General features: G+C 46.8%; 1 protein-coding gene across 2 annotated transcripts in view; it reads left to right on the top strand.

The window, feature by feature from the left end:
- The first annotated feature begins 1559 nt into the window (after positions 1-1559).
- LOC135920896 (zinc finger protein 883-like) overlaps positions 1560-14953 on the top strand; it is a 59971-nt gene continuing 46577 nt past the window's right edge. Inside the window, exons 1-2 of one of the 2 annotated variants that reach the window (XM_065455155.2) lie at positions 1563-1719; positions 3235-3323. The gene's annotated coding sequence lies outside the window, so the exon portion shown is untranslated. Of the gene's footprint in view, positions 1720-3234; positions 3324-14953 lie in introns of both variants that reach the window. The other variant, XM_065455156.1, reaches the window with a different exon arrangement.

The raw sequence follows: 14953 nt of genomic DNA, 5'->3' as shown, positions 1-14953 counted from the left end.
ATTTGAGACGACCACCATAAGTATACAAGCAGAGAGAACGAGGGCGAACAAACGAAAACACCGCAGAACGCGAGTCCATGCCCTGACGTCACGCGAGCGGCGCTCGCAGCGCCGCCCGTGTTCGTTCTCGGGGCTAATAACCTGCAGTGTGACAGTGCAACGCAAAGCTCTCTGCCTTTGTTATGTTGCTCGGAGTGGCGATAGAGCGCTGGGCCAGCGACTGGGACCATGCTACAGTGTACTAGATTCTAGTTCACTGTAACCATGCTTGTGTCGCGGTGTGGCGTCGAAGCCGTGACGAGAAAGCGGCGGCATCATAAACGTTGAAAGAACATGTTTTGAGCGTTTGGACCTTGGTTGGTTAAGTGTGTTAGGTTGACACTATAGCGTTGCGTGCTTTATGAAACTTCAGAATAGGACAAAGAAGGCACTACTAATACAAGACATATACAGTTGTACTTCTAGTGGCTTGAAAATCAAATTTTATTGAGGGCTTCATTATGTGCTCGTTCATGTGCTCATTGACATGCGTGTTTTAGGACTTTGAGAACACAAACTTACTTGTGGTAGGAAAGATAGCTGCTTCCGAGCTGTAGTCTAGTGTCGCACAATGGGTACCCGCAAAGCCACGCTGTAACGCTTCGGAAGCGGTACGCCAATATAAAATATGATGAAGCATACTCGTAGGAGGCCACTAGCGTCCTAGCTAGCACTGCAGCAGATGTGCTTAAAAGTACTTGAAGACGTTCTGCAATCGTGACAGCCGACGCAACCTTTTCGAAAGAGCAAGAGAGTTCGCAAGTGCCTGTCGTCTGCGAGAAAAGTCTCGCGTTTGCAGCGAGCAGGCGTCGTAGCAGACGACACTTTTAGCATTCCGCTCAAGGGCGCAACGCTTTGTCACAATACAACATTTTTATTTCCAGAAATACTTGGTGAGTATTTTTATATAAGTATATGCACGGTTGTTTTGCTGTTACAAAAATGAATAAATAATTATTCTTTGGCGTTAAATTGAGAACAGAATCGCACAAGTATGCATACCCTGGTGTGTCCTGGTGACAAACCATAGTAAACCATACTTTCATCTCAAATTCATACAAAGTTTACGTAGCGTGTAGTACATTACATAACATACTGCAGGAATAGAATTAGATTTTACGCGATAATATTTGAGTATAGCTTTGTTTACTGCGCCAGAAGCAAACGCCACTAGTCTAAAGATCGAAGTCAATCCGAAGCCTGTACTCCCCATCATTATCATTCCCATGTAGGTTGAGGCAACGCTCATGAGAACCCCCATAGACACTAGCGCCACATTTCCCTCTAGGGTATTTATTTAGAAACTCTATGCTCGACGGACTTCCCTTTCATTTTCTGCGTGAAATCCGACATGTTCAATAAAAAAAATGATTAAATAATCTACGTATGGGAATTTTCACAGGATCGTGGTTCTCAACCTGCAAACTCTCTTAATACTATAATTTTCTTTATTTTCTTTTTAATTGTGAGTACGAAACTACTATAATCCGGGCCCTGATCAAGTTGACCGACTCTACACGCCTGTTTCGACCAAAGGGCATTGTTGGGTTTCACGACAAATTTAGGCCTGGAAAGGTGGTAGCCACACTGGTTGCTGCATTTTTGTCGGTAGCGCACTCTTCGCTTTCTTTAGAGTCTCGCTGTCATCCTCGGAGGTTTTAGTTAGATTTTTAAGCTGAGGTGAGTGCTGCGACTTTTGTCCTAAATTTTAGTTGTGCAAAGGTACCGGTGGTAGGGCGAGAAAACTACCGGGCGAGGCCTTTTTTCGCCCTACCCACCTCCCTGCTCTGCCGAGATGATGGCCCATTGTTGTTTTCATTCAAATAATTTTGCGTGGGATCTGGGCGTTTTGCAGCGTTACTAGTGCGCAGTATTGTCAGAATGTACCCAGGCTAGATAAAGACTAACAGATCTCTGTAGCGCTCCATTCATAGGAAGATTTGCCACAATCACCAGCATTGAGCACAGCAGAGCTTCGCGACGTGGTAGCCGCGTTTTTAAACTTCGTTTCCGCGGGATCGGTTTCAGTTGAAGTGACTGCAGGTGATCGAGATTTGTGAAGACAGCAGAGTTTGGATTTTGGCTCTTGTTAAGCCTAAGCATGTGCGCAGAGGAAGCGCTGCCTTGCAGTCGCGGTGACGATGCTCGCATGCTTTCGGTGTTCGGTGCGATGTCATCGTAGAAAAAAAAATATGTCTTCTTTTAACGCGTCAATCACACACGCGAATTTCTCCACTCGCCACACGAAGAAAAACGAATGCAACTAGACTATGCAAGTTGGTGTTTGATTACGACGCATGGCGAATGCGTTTTGGTCACGAAGAAAATTCTACCGTGCAGCTGCACGTACATACCCAACCTGAATGTTATTCCTAAATATTGTGTGCTTGAACAGGTAGATAATCTGTGATTGTCGCGCATTTATTTATGGTAAAAACCAGGCTTGAACAGTGCGACACAGAATGAACCACAAGTACCTTGTGGTTTGACGGACGCTTTATAATTTTCCTACAATAGGCGACAGTAACATTGCCAAACTTAATTTTTCTCCCCTATCAATGTGACCAGCAGCACAACGTTGAATGAATTTTCGATGCCTTCACAGAGGAAATGATTTAATTTGTTTTGGTGATGGAACAGCCACTTACAGCATAAAATATTTAGATTTGGAGATTGGTGTTTAACCTTGTCATTTGTTCTGGAGCTAAGTGCCTTGCTCAAGGAAAGGTCTTGTGTTGTTTTCGTCAGCACATGCAAAAGTTGTAAAGTGAAGTACAGAAAAAGCATGTCTGAGAGCTGCCGTCATGGACTCGTGTGAGCCCTCGATAAAAACAAGCCTTTCATCACAAATTCAATGCTAGAACATGTTGGCTATCTGATCAATGTCCTGTCTGGTGTTGCATGCAGTAACTGCAATGAGTGAAACAAAAAGGTGGTAGGAAAATAACTGCTGCAGTCTTGTAGGACTGCTGTTATCCCCTAGGTACACTGTGTGTCCCATAACATAGTGAAAATTGTTGTGTAACCTGGAGTGAAGGTAATCTTTAACAACAAGCACAAGCTTGGCGGATTATGCAGAAGAGTGAATCAAGAATAAGAAAAAAAAAATGATGAGCAGTCGCATTCATTGAATTGTTGAATGTACACACATGCTGTGTACGAGATTCCACTTACGTGAAATTGCTGCCACATCAGGCACACTGCAAGATGTATCGATGACCACCTACGTAAACATGCAGCTCCACTAGAAGGATCCCCCTACAGTCGTCTCACCACTGTCAGAGGTATGGCTGCAATTTGTATATTTAAAAATTGTAAGATAAAGTCCCACAAACAGCATGCCTGCCGGATGCTTTCACTGTTTTGACGCAAGGGCATCCCTGTCATTATTGGCATAAGAAGCAAATGATTTCTGCCATACAGATCTTTTGCGTGTGCCTTCCACGTGTTCCTTGTGCTGCTTCGAAAAAATAAAGCATTTGGTTGTCAGTGCTCTGTCCTCTTTGTTCTATTTGAGTCGTGCTGCTAAGTATTCCCTTAATCAAGATGTGCCAACTAGGCTCAACTGAGCATGTAGGAATATGCAATGGTGTGCTGCCAAAGAAAAACATCAGCAATTTGTACTACGTCAACATCGAGAAAATTAAACCTACTTTAAAGCTGCCAACACATTCGAGCTTGCATTTTACTGCCCCTAATACATTGAATAATTACATGAAAAATAATACTAATATTCTTATGTTGCCTAGAAAGCACTTTAAACTTCACTTTCTTCACAGTGTAGTACAAGTTGTGCTATGCAGTGCAACTTTGTTGACTGATCAACTTTGAATTGATCTTAGTAAAAGCAGTGCAAAAATAACAGCAACACAAGACAGAAATACACGGCACAGGCACTGAACTGACTGGTTCATTTCACAGAGGAAAAAATAAATACAAACAGACTGCCTGAGCGCGCACCCTCGTACAGCTTGTATTTACCACATATTTCTAGGAGGCTGATATGTGGTAAATGCCAGTAGCGTAAGGGTGCCCACGCTGTTTATATTTATTCGTTCCTGTGTGCAATAAACCAGTCAATTGTTAGTTCAGTGCCTGTGCTGTGTACTTCTCTGTCTTGTGCTGCCATTATTTTTCTGCTGCTTTTACTATGAAGATTAACCAACTTGCCCAGTTTTACGCTCTCTTGCAAGAACTAGTGACAAAAATGAATGCATAACAGTGCCTCATAGAAATCGTATAGCTGGAGTTGCTGTAAAAGCGATTCCTTCCTGGTAACATTAATCCACTAATTACCATTTTTTTAATTGAGCCTTGTATTTTACAGAGCAATTGCACTGTAGCTGCTCGTACTTGAATAGCTAAGGGAAAGCATGTAGAGAAATATATTCACATGAGCCATGTGTGCAATCTTTCTTGGTCAAGCCTGAATACAGGAATGTGATGAAGAGTGCGATGCACCTGGCTTTGTGCCATCAATGGTTTCACAGAGAGAAAGGGAGATGCTGTGTAATAACCTTGGAAATCATGGGTTTGGCACGGCTTCATTTAAGAAAGGAAACCACAGCTTCTTTCATCATTTATTGAGGTTCAGATCTGGTGGCATGCTAATTAGACATCATTTCCTTAGCACAATGACATGTTTTATGTTGACTTCATTTTTGTATTATTGTGTGCACAAAGTAAATCTCAATGCTTCTGAGTGTGTGTGTTGTTAGATTTGGATGGCTTTTGAGCACTGACACTTTCCGTTAGCAACTATTTGATGTATTTTAAAAAGTGAGTACATTGGCAGAAATGAGAGGGTAAATGTTAACATTAAAGTGGCCATGGTGGCTGCATTTTGATGGGGGCGAAATGCAAAAACACCCGTGTGCTTAGACTTAGGTGCACATTGAAGAACCCCAGGCGGTCCAAATTTCTGGAGTCCCCCACTACGGCATGCCTCATAATCAGATTGTGGTTTTGGCATGTAAAACCCCATATTTTAATTTAGGTTAAACTCTGACGGCTGTTTGAAGCCAGAAGTTTAGACAACTTCGTCATTCCTTCATGCTTGATGAAGTGCTGTACCTGTTGCACAGGTAGACACTAGTACGAGATTTCTGTCAAATAGCCTAAATATGAAACCTATGCCTGTAAGCAGTAATGGAAAATGTAACTAGCTGACCACTAGGCTTACTGAACGAATAGAGCAATGGCAGTATTAGTGATATGGAAGTCAAAATGGCCAGTTGGATGAGGTGTTATAGGTTACGAAATTGCAAAAACAAACCCAGTTTGAGCACTTGCTATGACCTAATAGTACTTATTAAGAATGTACACAGATATGTAAGAAGCCGGCACTTAATCAACAGACATAACTCTTGATATTGCCATTTCTAGCTTATTTATTCTCCTATGCTCCCCAGTACCTTGTACGAATCCCATCTTGTTTTTTTTTCAACTGCCTGAGCACTCTTAACTCCCCTTGCTCTTGTGTTCATCCTTCCTGGGATGGTATTTAAAAACATTTGTTGTAGAGGCTGATTCATTGGTGCCATTGGTGCCTACATACCAGACAGTCTTTAAGGATACCCTGTTGGCTTGCTGTTTCGACAACAGAGAATGGCCCTCTGTGATTTGAGCCTGAGTTCGATAGTCCTATTCTCACTAGCACAACTAGTACCTCTAATCTTTGTATCGCTATGTTTAGTTTTTTGTCAAAACTCCTTTTCATTCTTTCATAGTACTTTGCTCTCTTTGTTTCTTCTGTCAGTTGCAGCACTGCTTGAACTCCTAGAGACGTGTCGACTGGTAAATATGTTGGATTCCCAGTGTCAGCAAAGAGTGATGTGCATCTCAGAGCTGTTGTACAGGAGCTGTTATGATGAGCGACAGCCGCTTTAAATCATACACCCGGGAAGTCTGGATACATATTTATGTACTGTTTGATGTAGCTTGCTCAGCTAGCCCATTAGCTGCTGGGTGATACGGTGCTCTGACCTTGAGCATAACTTAATGTCACTTGGCCCATTCCTTAAGTTGATGGCACCGAAAGGCAGGCCCATTGTCTGACACTAATGTTTTCACATTGTCAAATATCTTTCGGCTTAAAAGGAAGATCACACTATCGGCATCCTCCTTCCCTGGTTTTGCTGCCACCATCCTGGTGCAGTCATCCACACACAGCAGGAATGCTTAAGCTTTCTTGACGCCTTCAGATTTTTTTCCCAAGTTCAGCCAAGTCCATGTGAATAACTTCAAATTGTGTGCTCAAGTGCTTTGGTAACATCATCTGTTGAGTTGGTTGTTTAAGCTTCACTTTATTCATCTGGCATTTGTGACATGACTGCATGTATCTTTTCGTGTCTCCTTTCATGTGAGCCATATGAACCTTTTCGTCAGCTTACAGTAGGTCTGCCAAAAACCATCATGACTACCTGGATGGGGACTATTGTGGTAAAGGTCCAGAATTTTTGGAACCTGCGTGGGAGGTACTGCAATTATACCGGTGCCTGTTGTAAAGGTTCTGTTTCTTCCCAAATTTTGGCGGCACCTATTGTTTCGTGTTGCACATCAACAAATATGACCCCCAATCTGGACACTACGACTGTATCTTTCATAGAAGCTCCTGGACGGTGTTTTACTTCAAAGTCTAACTATTGCAGCTCACTGACTCACCGGGTGAATTTTCCTTTTCACTCTGCCATTTTAAAAAGGCGGGTGACCGCCTCAGGATCTGTGTACAACTTGACTCTGGTACCTTCTAAGTAGGAATGGAAGTACTAAATTGCCTTTAAAACTGTTAGAGCTTCCTTTTCTGTCATCATGTAGTTCACCTCCGCTTTGTTAAATGTGTAGCAATAGTAGGCAATTATGCTTAGTTGGCGATTATTTGGCTGGCTTGCGTCTTACTGTTGTAGTATCACTCCCGTTCTGTTGTGCAAGGCATCTGTGTTGAACTCAAATGGCAGAGCAAAGTCTGAAAGTCTGAGGACTGGATCAAGTGAGATAACTTGTACTAGATCCTCGTAGGCCACCTTGCAGTCGCCCGTCCAACTGAATGGTACGTCTTTATGTGTTGGTCTAGTCGGACACCTAGTTTTGAGAGCACAGTCTTGGATAACTGCTCTAAAATGTCCTGCCGAACCTATGAACATGCGTAGCAAGTGAACACGAAAAGGTTTCACAAGTTTTCCTATGCGTGCCACTGATTCTTCCTTTCTGTTCTTTGTAGTGCACTCCAGTACTCTGCCTAAGAAGGTTAGCTTGTTCTTGAAGAATTCACTCTTACAATTAACTTGGCTTTTGACAAAGCTGCGAGGATGTGTGCCAGGTGTTGTTCATGAAGACGCTTGCTTTTAGAATACATAACAATAATCTCCATGTAGACATTGCTGAAGTGGCAAATGAATGGATCCATAACTGTATTCATGATTTTCTGAAACCAGCTGGGCGAGTTCTTCCTTCCAAAAGGGAAGTGGTTGTATATGTAGATGTCAAACTGAGTTATGAAAGCTGTATAATGCTTCGTATTCTATTGGAATTCATACTTGCCTAAAGCCTTTACGAAGGTCTATCCTAGAAAACGAAGTACATCCACCTGTGTTGTCAATAATTCCATCTATTCTAGGCATAAGGAATGGAATGAGCTGTGTCTGGTTAATTGCTCTATAGTCCATGCAGAGTCAGAGGCTTCTGTCTTTCTTGGGTGCTGTTGTCATCGGCGATGCATATGGTAAACAGGTGGAAGGGTAATACCTGCATCTAACATCTTCACAAGCTCTTCTTTCAGGCAGGCCTTCTTTTCTCTGGTGAGGTTGTAAGGTTTCTTTCGTAGTACACTTGTGTCATGTAATTGAAATGGAACTTCAAACTTTGTAGTAACTGAAGGATAACCTTCACAACAGTATAATTCGTGATATATTATATGATTGTCATCTTCTTTCTTCACAATGTAAATTTCCTTCTCCTTTCCCACAAGTTGCGGTTCATGCACATCTTGGCTTACAGGCACAGTGTCATCCCAGTGTATGTTAAGCTTGAGCAACTTCATGTCTGGATGGGAGAGTAGAAAGTTATACTCAGTGCCGTCTATAACCAGTGTCAGTATTTCTGTAGTTCGTCACTGGTACTTAAGTTTTGGGTGTATCCATTCGCAGTGTTCTCTGTCACACCCAGTGAAGCCTCGCACAACAACTGTTTTTCTTGTAAATATGTTCTCTGCTTTGGCTCTGCTTTTTTTTATAATTGAAATCGACGCTTCACTGTCTACAAGAGCTTGCACAGTCTCGCCATTCACTTAGAGTTGTACATGCTTTTTTTTTTAATAAACTTGATGATACAAGTTGGACTATCTCATTCGCTATAGAGACATGTTTAGAATTTTCCTCTGCTTCTTCCTGCTCTTCATATTTTGACTCTAGGTTTTAGGACTTGCAATGCTTGTGCCAAAGTTAGAGCTGACACCTTACAACACTGATGGGCACTTCTCGCCCAAGCGATTCATGCTTGGCGTCCCTGCGAAGTCTTGTCTGATCTTGTAGCTTTGTTCAGTCCAGGAATTCAGAAATAGCTTTAGTAGCTCGAAGAGCACTTCAAGCATTTTCGGATTTTTTGCTAGAACCTGTCATTGCAGATCTCTAGGTAAGCAGTCGATGGTTAAGCGTAAGAAGCGAAAACAGTCCAGGTTCAGCGAGGCAAAGTCACTGTTTCTCCAGTGACTTTGCCTGACTTTACTTAAAGCAGTAGAGTAGTGCCTCATGCTACTGCTCAAACGAAGGAAACCCTCCTTTCATTTAAGCCAAAGTTCAGGCTTTTGTCTGGAGGTCGCCGCTCATGCCACTTTCTTGCTTTCCCGCTAAGGAATGGTCACATTGTAGCGAAGAGAGACGCTAGTGGGTTCAGCGCTACTGGCTCTAAACGCCAGTGGGTCGAGTGCTCCTGCTCAGCAACGGCTCTCGTGCTTGGAAGCTGTGACTGCCCTGCCCGTCGACGTTGCGCTGCTCCGAGCTCTGCCAAATAAACACCTTTAGAATTGGTGGAGGTGCGGGGTACCCTCAGACGATCATCCTGGAACTCTGGTCCCACACTCTTAAAACGGTTGCACCCTTTGGGGTGTATATTTGTCCCACAACAATAATCGTCATCTGCCTTGCTTGCGTTTCCTTTCCTGAAAACTCGGCGCTCGCTACTTTCCTGTCGAGAATGCTGCGTCACACTGATAACGCGTATGCCGTTCGTGACTGGGAAGTACCGGGCTCGCAGTGTTAAAGAAAGGAAACGCGGGCAACACGGATGACGAGTATTGTTGTGGGACAAGATACGCCCCAAAGGGTGTAAATTTTTCTAAGAGTGCATACCCTACCATCTACCATGCCCCAAGACGCCTCCCAGCATACGCCTCCTCCTGCACCCACTGTGTGTCCCGGGGTGCCTCGTCATCGCGACCCTCCTATCTACACTGGAGCGGACGACACTGACGTGGACGAATGGCTCACGGCGTACGACAGGGTAGGTGACCATAACAAGTGGGACGAAGCGGCCAAACTGAGCCATGTTCTGTTCTACCTCACTGGAGTGGCCAGCCTGTGGTATAACAACCATCAAGCAGAGTTCCAGACATGGTCGAAATTTAAGACTTCCCTCGCCGATGCATTTGGTCGCCCTGCTGTTCGCAAGCTGCGTGCCGAGCAATGTTTGCGGGAACGAGCTCAACAGCCAGGCGAAACATTCACCAGCTACATCGAAGATGTCCTGGACCTATGCAGGAAAGTCGATTCGACCATGGTGGAGTCTGATCGAATCCGAAACATCCTGAAGGGCATAGAAGACGACGCCTTTAACATGTTGCTGGCCAAAAGTCCACGCTCTGCGGCTGAAATTGTCACACTGTGTCAGAGCTATGAAGAACTCCGCAGGCAGCAGTCACTGACCCATCGATCTCTACCGCGTGATGAACACCTCGCTGGTTTGGCTGCCATGTCCAACCAGGCAGCGTTGCTCGCAGAAATGAAGGCATTTGTCAAAGAGGAAGTCGCCCGGCAACTCTCGTTGATGGATTTTGCACAGCCGCAGTCGGTACACGCGCCTACGCCAAGTTTTGCGCCTCCGCTCCACCGCGTCATAGCGCAAGAACTGCATGAGGTTTTGCCTGAGCACCACCAGCGTGTTCCTGCGGCTGCACCTCACAGCTACGCCGAAGTCATGGCCAGGCCCCAACAGATCCCGACAGCTGTAGCACTCAGCTACGCGGAAGTCGTCACCCAGACTCAACAACTCCCTCAATGGGGACCTCTCACGTACGCCGAAGTCCTCGCTATGCCCCGACAGCAGCCTGCTATGCAATCACTTCACCAGCCGCCACGTCCAACGCGTCCTTCCACGTGGATGGGACCTGCCACAATGACTCGGTGGTGTACAGCGGACAATCAACCGATATGTTTTGCGTGCGGCTATGCAGGCCACGTCGCACGCCACTGTAGTCGCGTGCAGTCACCTAGCGCTACACCATATGGGCGAAGTTCTATGGCGGGTTCTCCGCGCCCTTATTACGACGACGAACCTCGGGCTGCGTCACCACCATTCCGCCGGTCCGCCAACATCTGCCGCTCAACTTCTCCACGCCGACGCTCCCCATCACCGATGTGGCCTTGTCCCGAAGCTCGGGATGAGGAAAACTAATCGTCGTAGTCCATGAGGCAAGGGCTGCGACCCCATCGAAATGCGGAAGTCCTCAACGTAGCCCGACCAATGTGATAGACGTGTTAGTTGATGGTGTGTGCACATATGCCCTCGTGGATACCGGAGCCGCTGTATCAGTCATGAACGCAAAGCTTTGTCGCTTCCTTCGAAAGGTTACGACACCCATTGCTGGACTTGCACTCCGAACAGCAGGCGCACAGCGTATTCACCCAATTGCGGCGTGCACCGCTCATGTTCTCATCGAGGACGTTGTATACGCCGTCGAATTTATTGTGATTTCCTCGTGCTCCCATGAAGTTATCCTGGGGTGGGACTTTCTCGCCCGCCACGATGCCGTCATTCATTGCGAACGGGCCGAACTAGAACTGTCGCCGATCTCAGATACGACGCTTGCCGATAATGCTTCTTTTGCGAACAAACTACTCGTCAGGCACGACACAAACGTTCCTCCCAACTCGTCAGTGATTGAATTAATGCATTGCAGCAGCCTCTCTGACGCCATCGCACTACTTTCTCCGTCGGGCCACTTTTATACTCCAAAAGGTCTGCTGCTGCCTTTTGCGACTGTGAACGTCAAACAGGGCTCCACAGCTATTTTTGTCTGTAACCCCTTCTCATACCCTGTGATGCTGCTTCAAGGCGAATGTCTTGGCCACGTGGAAGTGATTGATGCCGTACAAATTACGGATGTTCCCGAAGACACGTCCTGCGCCAGTTACAACACGCTCGGTTCTCTCTCTACGTCGGACCCTTTGCCCACAGGTGTGTTCGATTCATCTATTGCTGATGGCCTCACCCCACCTCAGCGTTCGCAGCTTCAGCGCATCTTAGAAGAATTTCGTTCTTCTTTTGATGTCGGGCAACCTTCCCTGGGCTGGGCGTCTGCTGTCACGCACCATATTGATACTGGCTCCCAACCGCCATTGCGGCAACGACCATATCGCGGCTCTGCCACAGAATGTCATGAGATTAATGAGCAAGTGGACGATATGCTTCGCCGCGAAGTGATCCGACCCTCGAACAGTCCATGGGCATCTCCTGTCGTCCTTGTTACGAAAAAAGACGGCTCGGTACGGTTCTGTGTAGACTATCGGCGCCTGAACAAGATCACTCGCAAAGATGTATACCCGCTGCGGCGAATCGATGACGCCATCGATAGCCTACAAGGAGCAGAATTCTTTTCATCTCTAGATTTACGCTCCGGCTATTGGCAAGTACCCATGGCTGACGTCGATAGGCTGAAGACAGCCTTTATCACACCTGACGGCTTATACGAATTTAACGTCATGCCGTTTGGACTTTGTAATGCGCAAGCAACCTTTGAACGCATGATGGACACAGTTCTCCCTGGTTTAAGTGGCACACGTGCTTATGTTATCTCGACGACGTTGTTGTTTTTGCCTCTGACTTCACCACGCACCTTCAATGCCTACGGCGTGTTTTGACGTGCTTAGCAAACGCTGGCCTCCAGCTGAACCTAAAGAAGTGCCGATTTGCAGCGCGGCAGCTCACGATACTAGGTTACATCGTCTCGAAGGATGGAATCCTCCCCGATCCAGACAAACTTCGTGCCGTAGCTGAATTTCCTAAACCGACGTCCGTCAAAGAACTGTGCAGTTTTGTAGGTTTGTGTTCTTACTTCAGGCGCTTCATTTGCAATTTTGCCACCGTCATATCGCCCCTGACAAAGCTCCTTGGCAGCAATGGACCTCTCCATTTGTGGTCGTCTGAGTGCAACGAGGCGTTCACTAAGCTCCGTCGTTTGCTGACGTCTCCTCCCATTTTGCGCCACTACGGCCCAACGGCACCTATTGAGGTACACACAGATGCCAGCGGTGTTGGCCTTGGTGCTGTCCTTGCGCAGCGCAAAGAAGGGTTTCCTGAATATGTTGTGGCATATGCAAGCCGTATGCTTACTAAAGCTGAGACCAATTGCACCGTCACGAAAAAAGAAGGCCTGGCAATCATCTGGGCGCTTACCAAGTTCCGGCCCTGTTTTTATGTTCTACAATTTGGTCGTCACGGACCACCATGCACTATGCTGGCTGTCGTCATTGAATGATCCTTCAGGCCGTCTCGCCCGCTGGGCGCTTCGTTTACAGGATTACGATATCCGCGTACTGTACCGCAACGGTTGCCAGCATGCTGATGCTGACGCCCTCTCACGTTCTCCCTTGCCAGACGACAATGCCTGCTGCGCAATATCCCAGCTTGACGTTTCTTCCATCGACATTGGGACCATTGCTTCTGAGCAGCGCAAGGACCCCTGGATTGCCTCTATCATAGACTGCCTTGCTGATACGTCATCGCAGCCAACCACTCGTGCATTGCGCCGTCAAGCTCGCCATTTTGCCATTTGCGATGACCTGCTTCACCCACGCAATTACACCTCTGACGGCCGCCAGTGGTTATTAGTTGTACTTCAAAGCCTGCATTCTGAAATCTGCGCATCATTCCACTCTGATCCACAGTGTGCTCACTCGGGACTTTTAAAAACCTACCGGCGCCTCCGACGATGCTACTACTGGCGAGGAATGTACAACTACATTCAAAGGTTCGTCCCCTCATGCCCCGACTGCCAGCACTGAAAATCTTCACCCCACCAGTCGCCAGCCGGTCTGCAGCCTCTACCCTGCCCTACCCGGCCGTTCGGGCGCGTTGGCATCGATTTGTATGGGCCACTTCCCCTGACGTCGGCTGGTAACCGCTGGGCCATTGTGAGAGTAGATCACCTTACACGATATGCTGAAACCGCCGCTCTCCCAGCAGCTACAGCGCGCGATGTTGCATCATTCCTGCTTCGCCGATTCATCCTGCGGCATGGTCCACCTCAATAACTGCACAGCAATCGCGGACGTGTCTTCCTGTCGGAAGTAGTTGAAGCGATTCTCAAAGGGTGCCACGTCGTTCATCATACGACGACGGCGTACCACCCTCAAACGAATGGCCTTACAGAACGCTTCAACCGTACGCTCGGCGACATGCTTTCAATGTACGTTGCCTCCGACAACACGAACTGGGACGCCGTTCTGCCATTCGTCACCTACGTGTATAATACCACTACGCAGAGCACCACTGGATTTTCACCCTCTTTCTTGCTGTATGGTCGACACCCTTCGCACACCATCGACATCATTCTTCCGTACCGACCGGACACATCCGAGTGCATGCCTATTTCTTCCACGGTCAGACATGCAGAAGAGTGCCGCGACCTCGCACGGGACTTTACTTCCGCTGATCAAGAGCGCCAGAGGAGCACTCGCGGTGACGCCACTGCCACGGTCACCTTCGATCCGGGAGCGCTTGTGTGGCTCTCAGGTCCTTTAACTGCCCCTGGCCTCACATCAAAACTGGTCCCTAAGTATGAAGGCCCTTATCGTGTTCTCGAACGCGCATCTCCTGTGAGCTATGTCATAGAACCAGTTGAGCCACCTTCAGACATGCGCCGCCGTGGATGAGACATTGTCCATGTCGACCGTTGAAAGCGTTACTACGACCCGCTCATCGTGACGAGCTGTTAGGTCGCCGGACGGCTCCCTTCTTGCTCCCGGGAGATGATGGTAGCGAAGAGACGCTAGTGGGTCGAGCGCTCCTGCTCAGCAACGGCTCTCGTGCTTGGAAGCTGTGACTGCCCTGCCCGTCGACGTTGCGCTGCTCCGAGCTCTGCCAAATAAACACCTTTAGAACATGTTTATCACTAGGTCTTCATCAGACAACCATCCGTTGTTCTCACCATTTTGTAAATCGTCAGTCGGTTATTTAATTTTCAGGCGGGAACAGTGCTATGGACAAGCATCAAGTAAAGGCACAAATGACACGCTACGCTGAGCACCCCAGCTTTTACGTACCTTCACTTGATCCTTGGTGGTGTCCCCACCTCATCAGAGAGGCTTGATGTGTACATGCTTTTATTTTGTTCAGTGAATTGTGCCTCGATAATTTTACATGCCAGCTGATCTACGAGTTTAAAAGGAGACTTGGTTTCATCAACAAGTCTTAAGAAGTAGCCACACTAGACCAGACAGATTTGACAGTGCTGGAATTCCTTTCAGCGTATGATGTCTGTGATGCTTATTCATACACTGACATGCCAATCCTAATGCACCAAAAGACATACGAATGTCATAAACTGCCACTCCCTGGAAGTTTGTGAATGGTGTGATAGCTGTGCACGAACCATGCATGCAGTTTATTTTCTAAACTTCATTGCACAACTGCAGACACTTTT

Source organism: Dermacentor albipictus, chromosome 1 (genome assembly GCF_038994185.2).
Source record: "Dermacentor albipictus isolate Rhodes 1998 colony chromosome 1, USDA_Dalb.pri_finalv2, whole genome shotgun sequence".
NCBI classification, from domain to species: Eukaryota; Metazoa; Arthropoda; class Arachnida; order Ixodida; family Ixodidae; genus Dermacentor; species Dermacentor albipictus.
The sequence above is the reverse complement of the archived record's forward strand: the minus strand, read 5'-3'. Positions and strand labels throughout refer to the sequence as shown.